This window comes from Sinocyclocheilus rhinocerous, unplaced genomic scaffold, assembly GCF_001515625.1.
Source record: "Sinocyclocheilus rhinocerous isolate Xijiao unplaced genomic scaffold, SAMN03320098_v1.1 scaffold1198, whole genome shotgun sequence".
Classification (NCBI taxonomy): Eukaryota; Metazoa; Chordata; class Actinopteri; order Cypriniformes; family Cyprinidae; genus Sinocyclocheilus; species Sinocyclocheilus rhinocerous.
The window spans coordinates 1,131,918-1,137,666 of NW_015649585.1; the positions used below are offsets into that span (position 1 = coordinate 1,131,918).

The following is a 5,749-nucleotide window of genomic DNA, read 5'->3' on the forward strand; positions in this document are numbered from 1 at the left end:
TGATAAAGAAGTGGGTATACGCCGTATACCTGCGTATACCCTCCACTACACCACTGGATACATTCATATAAAACACCCGCGCCGTGTTATGATTTTGAAACGTGCAGTGCTCATGTTTATTCAACTTGGTCAAACGGCACAAATAAATCAATGTATGGGAAACACTGGTAATGTATATCGAAATATCGGAAATGTGTTTAAAAATCATATCACCGTTATTGAAAAAAATTATATCGCGATACATATTGATATTTAATTATTGTCCAGCCCTACGTCAAAATCTCATCGGCAATGAATCGCCTGCGATTTTGAACGCGATTTTGTGTAGCTTGTCAGTGAACTACGGCTCTGTGTAGTAAATGCCGCTCCATCTGAAAGCACGTGCTGGAGATTTACTACTAATCACAGGAGTGGCTTTACTGACGAGATGCGCATGAAAAATCGCATTTGATTTTTTGCACAGCCCTATGTCATGTATATGAATGAAACAGCTTCTTTTAAACCACACAGTATCATTATTTCTGTTACAAACATTCAAATAATCACAGAAGTACTCGGATAAAAGTTTCGGGTATAAACTAAATGTGTACGGTAACGATTAAAATAGAGTAAATCACCTTTTGACACTTCAAATAAAGATTTATCGATTACATTGTTATGCCAGTAGCTGGCAAAAAGGGGCTGTTAAAAATGTATTTGTCTTTGAATCATTCAAGAGATTAGTTACTTCAAAAACGCTGATTCATCTAGTAATGAAACAAGTAAATATTGAGTGACAAGAGTCATTGAATCATTCATTCATAAATTACATGTGATTTTGTTTAGTTGTCTAATGTTTTTTTCTTCAGAATCATGAGAAAACCACAATCACCATTAAAAAAAGAAGAAAAAAAAAACAGCTCTATTTTGCACACAAACAGCTCTTAGGCGAGTCCAGTTTTTATGTAGCCTGCTGATTTTTGATCAAGGTATTCAGCTTCAACTAAATGTTTGATATCTAAATGTTTGACTTCATTTTTTAATCACATTGGAATTGAAACTGGGAATCGAAAAGCAGAATCGGAATTGATCAAATTCAAACGGTACCAACCCTAAATATGAATCTGCTTTGTGTGCCAGTAATGTACTGAAGTGTAACAATAACAATGCATATGACAAAATCAGAACACACACATTATAATAAACCAGGCAACATGGTCTAAATAAGAGATTTAGGCACCATCTCGCAAACAAAACTCATCGTTTATATTACAATAAAGGTAAATATATATATATATTTTTTTTTTCTTCTACAGTTTATCCTAAATTAATTTATGAAGTATTAAGAAAGGCAAACACAGTCTGGGAAACTCCCCACAGGGCAGGTGAGCTAAGAGGAACTAGACAGTTGCAAAAATTATCATTAAAACTTCAGAAACATGTTAGCAAAATCTCAGTTTGCTGATTACTTAAAGCATGGTAATTCTTTTTTGGAGCTATTGAACAGCTAGTGCACATGCTCTAATATATAAGGTTGTGTTGTTCATGCAGGAAACATGTCTAAATCTGTGACATTTCTTTCTCTGTCTTCATCACATCATTTTTTATCCCCTCTAATATAAAAAAAAGTGAACATTTTGGCAAATCTGTGCTCATTTAATCTCTTTAACATCTTGTTTTTTTAGTCTAGACTTATAATGATTCAACAGGTCAAGTTACAGTAACTTGGCTGGAAAGACTAATGGTACCCTAAAGTAGTTTTAGCCCTTAACCCATTTAATTAATCTGGAAAGGGAAAAAATGTAAGGCAGAAGGATTAGTTTATGATCAAATTACTTGGCTTAGATTACACTGATGCAAATGTTTAAACATTTTTTGAAAGAAAAAAAAAAAGCTTCTTTGTTTACGTGAGCTATTTCTAAGTAAAACAAACAGCAGAACATTCAGCTGATTATATTTAAATTCTTTCCACAGTGTTCACTTTGAGAGGGAAAAAGGAAAGGAGGCGCAGGCAAACAACAGAGTGTGCACGGAATAAAAAGAAATAGACCAAGTCAAGTGGAAAGAGAAGTTAGTACCCTAATTAATGAACCCCAGTGTGTTTTTCTCTCCCTCTGATCATTGGAAGGGAACATGGCGAGAGTGTACAGCAGGCTCAGCTCATTACCGCTGCCTACTACTGGAGCGGAACATTCCAGAGAACAGCATTGGTTTGTGTCGGAGACGGGACGCCTGAGCTCACTCATTCCAGAGCCGGTGGGAGCCAGAGCAATAGCCGGCCCACTAAACCAAGAGACTGCCACTCCATGGGGAGCCTCTGATTAGGGCCAGGCTGATGAACTTTACCAACAAAACTCTTTCCTGCTTCTTTATCTGTTTTCTGGCAAATCTCTAATTCTACTCTAAACTCACAGTCTCTGGTTGGGTGCTCTTGAAAAACCAAGATCCCGGACGAACCCCCAACCAAAGCTGAATCTAGTGTCATCTTGTGCCCTAACCTTTCATACCCCAAAAATCTGATTTCAGACAGCTAAGGCCATTTTGTTTTGGTGCAGATGTGTTGATGTAAACAGAATTTCTCCATTTTGAGGGACTCCACCTAAAGTTTCATGCTAAAGCTCTCAGACAGTTGTGTAATAGTAACTTTCTTTTTTAAAAGTGCTGGGCGATAGTTTACTGTGCCAACCCAGCCCTGCAAGCCCAGTAAATTAGAGGGCAGAGAATTCCTCTTCTCTCCAAACTCTCAACACAAACTTCCACCGGAAGAACACCCACGGAACAGCACGTCTTTTCTCCTTCATCCATTTGCTTCCTTTCATTTACAAACAACAGAGCGTTTCACTATAAAGCGGCCACTACAAGATCACCACAACAAACCAAAACGGGTGTTTGTGACCGTATGCAACACACAAACTCTGACACAAATCACTGTGCTGTGACTCAAACACACATAAACAAGATTACTGACTTTGATTAATGCAACTCAAACTGTCAATGACATGTCCCTCTATGAAAATACCACTGATGCTTTGCAATATACTCTAACTTCACTGCAAACCAGACAAACCGATGACCTGTCTGGAGCGGCTAAGAGTAAAATCACTGGTCAGATCCTAAGGGACGAACAGCCATAATGATTTCCCCTCTAATTTAAGTAATTGATGTAATTATGGACTTAAACAACTTTATTTTCACAAGGTCAGTTACAGTTTTTTAGTATTTCAGTGGCTGACTAGAACTAGCAAAAAACTTTCAAGAGAAAGCACTAAAAAAAGGCTTTATGAATAAAGGAACCAGATATGATTTGAAAACATCATTATCTACCATGAGCTTTATGTTCTGTGAAAATTAGTTTTAAGATTCGAATGAAATTACAGAAATACATCTTAACAAAAGGGTAACTCTCCTTAAGCTACAATATGGGTCTTCATTAGGAAACATATTTTCAGCAAACGTTCTTGAACAAACTGCCTAAAGATGTTCATATTTAATTGACTTGCTCACATTTCTACACCGTCTTGCAACAAGTCTGGGTCAAGTCTGCGCATGTAGTCGCCAGCCAGCATGTCGCCATTCACAAACCGCTCTGCTCCTCCTTCACGTTCTTCAAACTGGTGAAAAGGTGGAAACTATCTGTGAATGTCTGTTTCTTTGAAATGACAATGGTCACTTAAGAGCAGAGAGAGTTTTTAAAGGCTGAACTGAAAGAAAGTATGTCTGTAACTGTAGTATATGTAACTGGGTAAATGTAAAGGGTATAGCAATGATCAGAAAGTTCTAGACTTCACTACACAGTCCGAGAATGCAGAGGGGGGTTACTTTGCAGTACCCTGAAATTATCTAGTGAGTGATGAGGACGAAAAGACGGAGTGACACTGTGAGGTGGGTACAGAATTACTTTGCCATGTACAAAGTGACAGACCATAAGATCTGAAGTACAACAACATTCAAGAATGTTAAATGATAAATATATGAATGCATATGTATGTATATATGTGTGTGTATACATATGCATCATTCAACACTCTTGAACATTGTTGTGCTTGTGCAGATCTTATATATATATATATATAAGACCAACACAGCTGTGTTTAGTTTCTGAATGAATCCGCGTTTTGAACGAATCGTGTGAACCAATAGGCTTGTTCGACTTCATGTGGTGCCGCAAAGATCGGCTGCCGCCTGACAAAAGCAATGCTTTAGATCCACCGGTTCACATTTACAACTGCGTGTTCTGCATGACATTGTTGTACCATTTAAGACTTTGTAAGGCCTTAAATCTGAAACAGACTTCATGGAGGATCCCTTTAGTGATGACGGTCGAAATGGCCGGTATTGTGCTCTTCTGTGCCTACGCTGCGCGATTGTGCCGTTGTGATTTAATGTGCTGTGTAACGTCATTTTCCCCATCATGTCTGATATTAAAATCAGTACGACACACTTTGCAAAAGGCGTGTGCATTAACTTCTCCCATTTCTAGAAGTGACGCTTGTTTTTTCCGCACTTCTACCTGCGCAGATATCAACAGCGCCACTGGGTTGTAGGTTGCCAAGTTGAGCTCACAAATGGGTTGAAATTTGTATATGTCGATTGTGTGAGAAGGATGCATTTCATACAAGATCTGGCAACTGAACAATTTTGGAATATGTTGACGTGATTATTCGTATAATGAGGTTTGGGCCATACAAATTAAGGGAGTTTTACCGGAGGCGAATGTAGCAAACATATAATTTATACGTCCAGTGGGATTTTTTTATAGAAAGATTAAAAATATGGGAGAAATATGGGAAAATATTTAAACGGGATGACAGCAGGATAGAATGGTAAAATACAGGAGAATCCCGGGAAAAACGGGAGGGTTGACAGGTATGGCACTAGTCTAACCTACTAGACTTCTTTACGTAGGCCTAATGTATGCGTGCACTCTGTAAGTGTGTTTTGTTTGATTTTTGCAATATACTCGATAATGTCAAATCGCACATCGTTAAAACAACAATTACAATATTATCGCAAACGATATATATCACACACCCCTATAACAAAGGCTATATCACAAATAAAGGCAGTTATTATTGTTTTTGGTATTGACATTTTCAAGTTAGGCTACTTGTCCGATTGGGCAAGTAAATTTCTCTTTCACTTGCCCGTCCAAAACATTCACTTGTCCTGGACAAGCGGACAAGCGTTAATGTCGAGCACTGTGTTTATATGCTGAACTTTATTCTTGAACAGATGACGCTGTATTAAGCAGTATATAAAAAGTGTTTCTGTTGCTCATAGAAACGTTACTGTGTATTTGACAAATATTGGATTTAATTAACTTTATCTGTGATAAGACTATGCAAACACCATGAGAGCGTCACTACCGGGAGCAGAAAGTGTCCGACTTGACGTCTCCACTTTTAATTCCACCCCGACTGCAAGCGGTTGCTCTCGCCAGCCGGTGGCAAGCTAGTATAGTTAATCTCGAACAAGCCTAATGATTCAGTAGCCCATTCACAGAGAGCCGTTTACTGAATTCCTGAATGAATCAGCCGTTTGAACGAATCGACTCATAAAGACATTTACCACCATCTGCTGGTAGTTTTAGTTCTTTAGAGCAGGGGTTTTCAACCTTTTAGGACATGCGCCCCCTCCCAAGTTTGTCTAATTTCACTTGCGCCCCCCCAACATCCCAACTCTGCTCTCAACTGTCAACTCTCAACTGTCGACTAGCAGTGGGAGGCAGATTGCCCCCTAGTGGATGGCTAAAGATTTGTTAACTCATATT

General features: G+C 38.5%; 1 protein-coding gene and 1 long non-coding RNA gene across 8 annotated transcripts in view; one reads left to right on the plus strand and one right to left on the minus strand.

Annotated features, from left to right (window-relative positions):
* The window catches only part of LOC107710851 (fibroblast growth factor receptor 1-A), a 57,937-nt gene that overhangs the window by 49,938 nt on the left and 2,250 nt on the right, over positions 1-5,749 (minus strand). The window lies entirely within an intron of this gene.
* LOC107710852 (uncharacterized) overlaps positions 1-5,749 on the plus strand; it is a 10,040-nt gene that overhangs the window by 3,002 nt on the left and 1,289 nt on the right. The window contains exon 2 of the long non-coding RNA XR_001636641.1: positions 4,689-4,694. This is a non-coding gene — a long non-coding RNA (uncharacterized LOC107710852). The remainder of the gene's footprint in view (positions 1-4,688; positions 4,695-5,749) is intronic.